The following is a 9594-nucleotide window of genomic DNA, read 5'->3' on the forward strand; positions in this document are numbered from 1 at the left end:
ACAATAAATGATAAAAAAGAAGTATGATTTTAAAACTAATTAATAATAACACATCGAATATATATGATACTAAAATAAAAAACAAAAATACCCATAATCATATTTTACTTTGCAAATTAAATGTTTTTTTGACAGTTCCGTAACTAAGTCGGGACTCGATTAGGGGGTGACACCAACTCAGTGAAAGGCTAAAATAAATAGTATAGATATACAATTGATAGAAGTAATAAAATGTGCATAACAAAATTAAAATATACTAGAAATTCTATCACGTATATGTGTGTGGAAACCACAAACTTAGAACACAAATATCTGTTTAAAAATAACATACAATAATTAATGAAATGTATGGTTTGAAACGAATTAACAATAACACATGAAATATTTACATTATTAAAACGAAAAAAATTAAATTAAATTATTTATCATGGTGTTGTCATCAATTTTGAGTCAGTGTCGAGTTAACTTGTGACACAACTCAATCAAGTATATTATTAACATTTATATATATATATATATAATCGTTGAAAGTAATAAAATGTGCACAATAGAATTAAAATGTATAAAAATGTCTAAAATAAAGCTTTATTAATGCAATTGATGTGGGTTCATATACCACAATATGCATATCTTTTTTTGTTTTTAAAGTGAAAAGATGAAAATACCCTTAAACAATATTACTTATTTTAATTATGAAAGGACATTCTGTAATTTTCTAATTGAGTTGGTGATCCGGTTGAGGGTGACATTAACTCAAGAAGGAGTTTTATTAATATTATAGATATACAACTAATGGAAGTAATAAAATGTGAATAATAAAATTAAAATGTATAAAAATATTAAAAGAAAGTTTTAGTTTAGTGGTAAATTAAATATTTTATTAATTCAATTGGTCATTTTATACATATGTTTTTTTAAGTGAAAAAATAAAATACTCTTAAATAATATTACTTATTTTAATAACGGAAGAATATCCTATAACTTTATAATTGAGTTGGTGACTGGTTGAGGTAGTTTTATTAATAGTATAGAAGTAAATTAAAATAAATATTTTGGTTGAATGGTGAATTTAGAGTTTTTCTACTGTAATTAGCATCGATTTAAATCTTACCATATGTATATTTATATTGTTTTTAATTAAAAAACTAAAGTACCCTTGAACAATATACCTTATTTTAAAAATGAAAGGTCATTTTGTAATTTCCTAATCGAGTTGGTGCCCGATTAACTTGCAACACTAAATCAATTAAAGATTTTAGTAATAGTATAGATAATTAATTAGGTTTTTGTTGAATAATAAAGTATAAAATGAAAAACTAAAATGTATGAGTTGAAAATCTTATTATGCATATTTCTATATATAAAATAACAAAAACACTTTCAAATACAACTAATACAATTTAGTTTAAAAACTATAGATGTTGGATTAATATAAATCATGTATCGGTTATCTGATTTTTTTATACATAATTGGAACAATCGAAAACTTTCATACTTGATCAAAATTATTAGCATCTGAATTTATTTTCACCAATTATCGTTTAATGGTGCTTTTAATTTTGATTCTATTTATAATATCTTGAAAAATATATTATAATTTTTTAATTGATTGAAGTGAGTTAAAACTCCACTAATTACTTAACTTTTAATTATTTTAGTAAAAATAAAATATAACATACAAATATAGAATTGGTCCAAATTTATTTTCAAAATACTTAGTCATTTATGAATATTTAATTTGATGGTAAAACAAAACTTTCATTATCAAATTTTGATTAAAGAAAAGCTTTAATTTTTTGCTCTTTTATTCAATGACAGCAATTTTTATCAACGGCCTAAGAAGAAAATTATTCGAACAAATTAGAAATCTTGACATTACCAACATTTCAACGTTGACAAAAGTAGATTCATTACTCTTAAAAATACATTCAATGTTACAAAATTTGCTCACCAAAAAGTTTTATTCTCAAATTTTTCAAGTTAATTGTTTTTGCCGATGGTAATGTCAATCGTCAATGATATCCTCCAATTTTGTCCACTAAATAATGGTAATTTTGGTTTTTAATTTTTTTATGAAACTTGTTAAAGTAAAGATGTTGTAAGATTTATTAAGAATTATTCTCCAAACAACTCATCATGATAAAGTATAGTGATAGTGTTTGTAAAATTAAAATGAAGGATGATAAATTATCTAAGACTTGATTTTTTATACATCATTGATATGGTGAGTCTTTTGACAGTTATTTCTTTATTAACTAGAGTTCATCGTCAAATTTTCTTGATGATAGCAAAACTAAAATGCAAATTTCAACACTTTTAATCGAAGTGATGTATCTCTAATTTATTTTTGAATTTTCTAATATTGTAATTCCGGTCAATTTATCTTTCTTTTATTTTGGAAATATTCTTCCAACATAAAATTTGTAAAATCTTATTTATGTGTCATGTGTTTATACTTTTATAATTTTTAGATATTTTATTTTAAGGAAACGTTGAGAAAAGTAGTATAATGATAATAGTGGAAACTCAGAATGTTCAAATTAAACAACAATCTTCATTTGTACAAGTCTTCGAGTTTTTTTTCTTTCTTTTCTTTTTGCCCAGAAGTCTTACGAGTTTAGGTACAACGCTTTATACCTAAAAAATCTTGTCATTGTAATTTTCTAAAGAGATATAGCTTTATTTGTTTATGATCAGTAGTCATAAGTCTTAAAAGTTGGGCGGTTTCGTTTCGTTTTGAGATATTGGTAAACCCGATTTTGTTTGCATCCAACACGTTCTACACATGAATTCTAAAATTCATACCATTTTTAAGCAATGAATGAACAAGAACCGAACACATGCATGATGCATGTCGACCATGACAACGAATAGGGATTCATAGCCTGCTCGGCAGCTCCCAAGCCACTTGTTAACTTGGATATCCTCTATCTTTATAGTGACGGAATTGTTTTGATATGATTTCAGTTGTGTAATGTGAATGGCGAAATGCATTGTGGAGAGAGTAGGAAGATCGATACAGGGAAAAAGTCCATAATGGCTCTGACAAAAGCCATTACTTACCAACTGAAATTCCCAATAAAAAACAAATGAGGGTTTTGCATCAGTGCTTACGTTTTACGAACTACGAAAGGGTTGCCCACCTTTCTCCTTCAAGGGATAACGTCATGATGCTTTCGTCATCCAGAGCACGCGTCATCTGTTCAATTTGTATCTACCAACCAACTGGAAGGGAGTGGTGAGTTTACAGTTCACAATATGTCATTTGGGGTTGGTAGTTTTCGACTTACCAACAAAGTGCATGAATGATTGATTTCAATTTGAATGAATTGGATGGAGGGTGACGAAGCCATCGAAGTGTTGAGTAAAATTGTTCATCCCTTGACAAACAAAATTATCGTATGGAAGAAAGTGCTGCAAGATAGTACAAAAACTTAGTTGGACGCAACTATCAGTATTGATAAATTTTGATAATATTGAACTGGTCTGACTTAAATTAAAAGTGATAAACCTCGAGGATAGTATTTTGTGGGTGAGAACTGGAATTGGAAAAAGAAAACCAAAGATATAGAAATTATATGTGAAGTGGAAATGAGAAAATAATAAAGTAATACCCAGGAACAGGGTAAAATATATTGGGTTAGTGGTCTTTTGAGAGGCATGATGTTATATTCCTTACATTCCTTTTTAAAATAAGAAAATTTTCTTTTGAGTAAAAGTGAAAAAGTAATAGAAAAGAAGAGAGAACAAGTTAGAATCAAGTCAATAGATTTATCTCGTACACTTAAATTTAGAATTGATCTCTTCAATCAAACACTCATATATCTCATACACTTAAATTTAGAGTTAATCTCTTTAATCCAACACTCATATAACTCTGAAATTAAAGAAAAAAAGATTAACAATCAAATCAACTTAGATTCCTTCACCTTGGCATGTCCTTAACCATGATTCCTACATACTTATAGGGCTTGTTTGACCATCAAATAGTTCTGAAACTCCTGATATTCTTGTAATATGTACTGCCATGTAACAATCAAATCAACTGAGATTCCTTCAAAAGATCAACAAATTCAAGCCTTCTAAAGATTCTTGCAAAAACAAGTAATAAGGCTCATGGTTGATTCATACTCATTCATTGGAACGTACTTACCAAACTTCATCGACTAATCGCAGAAACTTGGAAATCCTTCATTTCTTTGACAATAGCTAAACCTCAAACCCCTCCAAACTGCTTAATATCAATAACGAACCTAGATCACATCTTATTTCTAAAGAAGCTTTCCAACTAGCAAAGATTCTTGTTGATTTTTTTTTTATATTTTTATGTCCATTTTACAATTTATATTTGATGTTTGTGATTGTTTATTCCAAAATTTTCTCTTCAAAGTTTGAAATTAGAGTTCTCTCTTTAGGAGTGTAATATGTCTTACCACTATAACATTCCAACTCTAACTTGTGATGTCAAATGCAACCACACACTTTATTATTAATGTAGAAATAAATGAAATTTTAGTTGAAACAATAAAGTAGAGACGATAAAAATTATAATATCTCAAAGTTTAAATCCTACTATTTATATATGTTTTTAATATAAAAAAACCTTAAATTAACAGTGTTTTAATCATTATCTATTTGTTTTGCCAAATTTTTATTTAATTGAGTTCAACTTAATTGTATGGTATATATAATTAACTTTGTAAAGAAAACAATATATAATTACTTTTAGTTTTAAAAATATTATTTTTCTAAAAAACTAATTATATATCATTCTCTTAAAAATTATTATAAGTATTTATTGCATAGGTGAAAATAGTAAAATATAAGTTTGATTGAGTAGACTGTTAAAACTAGTGGTGGATGGTTGGAAAAAACCACTAAGGTCATACAGAGTAGTTGTTTGTTTGTGTGTGTGTGTGAATTTTAAATAAAAAAAATTATAATTACTTTATTTAATTATGGTTAAATGGTAATTTTATAAAGGGTTTTTAGTTTCTCAATTTATCTATTGGTGTGAGCCTAATAATTAATATTTCGCATTTGGTAAGTTCACTAAGGGGTAGATATTGACTGTAAACTTTAAAATTGTTATATACCTAAGACAAGATTCGAACCCTTAACTATTAATTAAAAATAATTTTTATTAATTTACCTAACTCCCGTAATTAATTTTATAGTGTTTTGTTAAGTGGTGATACCAAATTCATTTAGAAACTTTAGTATAATAATTAATGGCGTGTTAACTAATTGAATAAAAAAGCAGCGGTCCAAGTACGTTGGAGATGTTACGTTAATGGACTTTGATCCATCTCTAGCATTCTGCATTCTCCGTGTTTGCTGTTGGCCCACTGGATCCACCCTTGTTTTGTATTAATAGATCCATCATCTTCTTTTAATAAAAAGAAGAGAGATTGTTTAAATTATGAAGGAGGAGATATAACTCCAAAATGCAATATTTTGTGGATTGGAAAAAGGAAAATATTAAGGCAGTTTTCCTAACTAGTTACTGGCATATGGGATGGGAGCACCAGAGAAATAAGAAAGAAAATTAGAATGTTATCTAAAGCTCTCAACACCTTGTTTCTCCAGTTTATACCTCAAATATTTCTTTTTGTTGCAATTTATAATCCAATTATATTCAGATTTACACTATCTTTGATTTCAACTTTCTTTCTGCACAAATTTAATATTATTTAATAACTGATATATATTTTTAATTTTGGATATAGTCAAATTTTGAATTTAGTATTTTCACTTTAATTTAATTAATTTTATTTTTGTATTTTTAAAATTTTAAATTTTAATCATGACCTAATGATAACGGTTAAATCTATTTGGTCACCTTATGTTATTAGTCTTGAATTATGCGTAAAATTATAGATTTAATCTACATTCATTAATTGAACCATCCTTAGTGATTATATATATATATATATATATATATATATATATTTCAAAATTTTAATCTTAATATAAATGACCGTCGTTAAATTTATTAAATAATTTTTTGTAAGTAATATGTGAAAATAATAAACAAATGTAGTATTACACAGGTGATAATATGTTTGAGATATTAAATTTTAAAAATAATAAAACTTAATAAATTTAATAATTAATTCTTCATTATAATTAAATTATTAAATTTTAAAATGCACGAATTAAAAATAACTAAATTAAAATATAAATACATGAAAACTTGTGGTTTGTTTTCTTCACCGTACGTGCATAAAACCAATAAACTTCGAGTTTAATGTAGTATTTCATATCTAACACGTTAATGATTTCTTTGTCATCACAAAAAGACAAAAATGCTTCTTCTTTTAGATGAAAATTATTGTTTATTTCTAGAAAACTTGAGGAACTTCTTCCTCCAGAAAGCGCTAAAATAATTTTTGCAATATAACTTTTGAATAAATAGGCCCACAACATCATACGGTTAGGCTAAACTCCTTTGGTTACTTTTCATTAACAAAAACTTTTCACAATTTAGTGTGAATAAAATTTAATTTAATTTGAAAAATATTTTTAAATTTTGGATTGATCGAATAAATAATTCAATTTTGAATCGAGTTAAAATTTATAATTTAAATAATAGATTACTAGATTACTGTAAAAAAAATTTTTGGTCCTTGTCAATTTTAAAAATAAGCAAATTGATTTAACTTAACAAAAATTAAAATAATTTTAAAAATTATAAATATTTATAAAATTTTAATTTTTTAAATATAATAATTTTAAAATAATTTTGAAGAATAAATAAAGAAAGTTAAAATTTTAAAATTTTCTAAAATTATAATTTTGGGAACTAAATAAAGTAATTAATGGTTCAAGTTTATCATGCTAAAGTATATTATTATTATTATTATTATTATTATTATTATTATTATTATTATTTACTTTGAAAAAGTTTTCAAATATATATGATTTTAAATTTATGTACTCGATAAGAAATTAGTTAAACTATAACATATTTAATTTGACATGTTTAATTTTTAATTTAACTTGAACAATTTCACTTGATTCAATTCGACTTGAATTTCATTTTACTCGACTCAATTAGAAAAAATTTTGAAATCGAGTTAGGATAATAAAATAGGACTTATCAACTCGATTAACTCGAAACTTTTTCACTCGATTCGATCAAATGCTCATCCCTATTTCACACTACTTAATTCTTATATTTTTATTAATCCAATTTTATTTTTTTATTTAAGGTTATTTTTTATTTTAGTCATTTATATTATCGAATTTAATATTTTGATTATTTCTTCATTAAATTATTAGCTGTGACTTTTTATTAGCATAATAAAATCTTTAGTTATCTAGTATTTCTGATTCTAACAATTTAGTTTTAACTTTGAAAAATTCAACAAATTTAACTATCAACTTTACATATTCAGTCAATCTAGTTTCACTTCTTAAAATTTTAAATTTAAAAAATTAAAAAATAAAATTCATTTTTCGATGATAATATATAATATTTTATAAATATAGGCTCAATATTATAAATAAATGAATCCTAATTTTTCTTTTTCTTTTTACATAAAATTTATTTATTAAGATAATATTTTTATCAATAAAATATATATTTTTTAAAACCCACAAACAAGACTTAGACTACATTCAAAGCTATCCTTCTTTTAGTTTATTTTATAAATAATAAATTTTATTATATGTTTAGTCATGTTTTTTAGTCCCCCGTCAAATTTGTTAAGCGTTGGGCATCGTTTTTGCTCGCAATCACCTGCATAAATAACCATAATCATCGACACCAATATTTTTTACTCTGAACTATTCAACTTCACGTACTCTATCAATGCACCATAGAATTAATAATTGATTGTAAAGTTACCGACATGACCTTTCACCTACTGGGTCTTCAAGACCTTATCTTTGTATATATATCCCTAATCATGCCTGCCTCAAGCCCAACTTCAAACAGAACAAACTCTTTCTAGGCAACAACCTAAAGATATTAATTCTCACCATTTTCGACCTCAGGTTATAGTTTTTTACTCAACTTGAATACGGTGGTCATTAATGCTGAAAAAAGGAAAATTTTAAATATGAATAAGTCTTCTTTATGGTTTTCCCTTTAAATTGTTTTATTTATTAAATTATTATTTTAATAAATAAATTTTAAGTTAGAAAATGAGAAAATAGATATTCATTTATTTATAAATATTGTTATATTTTTATATGTATTTTATAAAATCTTATGTATGTTTTTTAAAATGAACTTCTAAATAATTTTTATACTTTAAAGTTTTTTTTTAAATTTAAGAATCAATATTAAATTGATAGAATATGTAAAGTTGAGGGTTAAATTTGTTGAGTTTTTAGATTTAGAATTAAATTGATAGAATCTATAAACATTGGAGGGTTAAATATATTATTATGCCAATAAAAGGTCACCTTTAGTGATTTAACGAAGGAGTGATCAAAGTACTAAAGTATGATAACGTTAGTGTTTGAATTAGAAAATTTTAAACTTGAGTAACTAAAAAGAAATACACCAATAATTGAATGACTATTTTTAGAATTTACCCTTTTATTATTTACTAAATTATGTTATTCAAAAGTTATTTTTTAAAATGCTTTTTTTCTGAAGGAATACTTATCTTAATGAATGTTAAATTCTGGGATTTGGCAAATCACTACAAGAGTTCATGCCCTTTATATCAATAGTGAAATACTATAAAATATTCATCGACATCCAAGTATGTTGAGTTTAGAGCTTAGAACTTTAATTAGGGAATTTATTTATCTGTTGACAACCATGAAAATTGACCTCAACTCCATAAATACCTCACCCATTTGTCATTTATTCCCACTCAAAATCCTGTCAAAAGTCTAGAAAAGTTAGAAAAATTATCACATAAATTGTGTTAGGAAGAACATATTGCAAACATTATTGTCAATACCGTAAAGTTTCAAACTCAAACTTTTAATTTTTTAATTTTATGAAAATATTTTTATATAATTTTTTAAAAATTAAATGATCGAAATTTTTGAATTCAACATAATTTAAAATTTCTGAAAGTTGATGCATGTATCGAAAAGCTTTTGATAGAGATTAATTTATACGTTTAAGGTACAATGACGAAGTTTAATATAATATCAGTATTGCTTGCTATCTTATTAGAAAAATATAGGCTGAAAATGTATACATTTCATTTTCCATGTGAGGAAGCCATTATAAAACTAGAAGGTATCGCTTTATTAATAAACTTTTTAATTGACAAGTAGATTACAGATTAAACTAGAAATATCCACTTAGCATATGAATGCCATTGGTGGTTGTGTGTCATGCAATCTAATAATAAGGAGGAGGAATTAAATAATAATGGAGTGAAATGCTTATGATTGGAAAGGCGATCTCTGCAGCACATGCAACTGCAAATGAAATGGATCAATATGCTAAGACTTGAACATGTTAAGGTAACCGAAACCTTTTGATTCTAGTGTATCTTGTATGAGGATGTGAGAATTAATCGAAGAAATAAATTAGTGTTGCCTATCATTCTGACGTATCTATATAAAGTTATTTTGTAAGAGGAAGTTAGAATTAATTGACGAAATAAATTATTGTCG

The sequence above is a fragment of the Gossypium arboreum genome, chromosome 11 (assembly GCF_025698485.1).
Source record: "Gossypium arboreum isolate Shixiya-1 chromosome 11, ASM2569848v2, whole genome shotgun sequence".
Lineage (NCBI taxonomy): Eukaryota > Viridiplantae > Streptophyta > Magnoliopsida > Malvales > Malvaceae > Gossypium > Gossypium arboreum.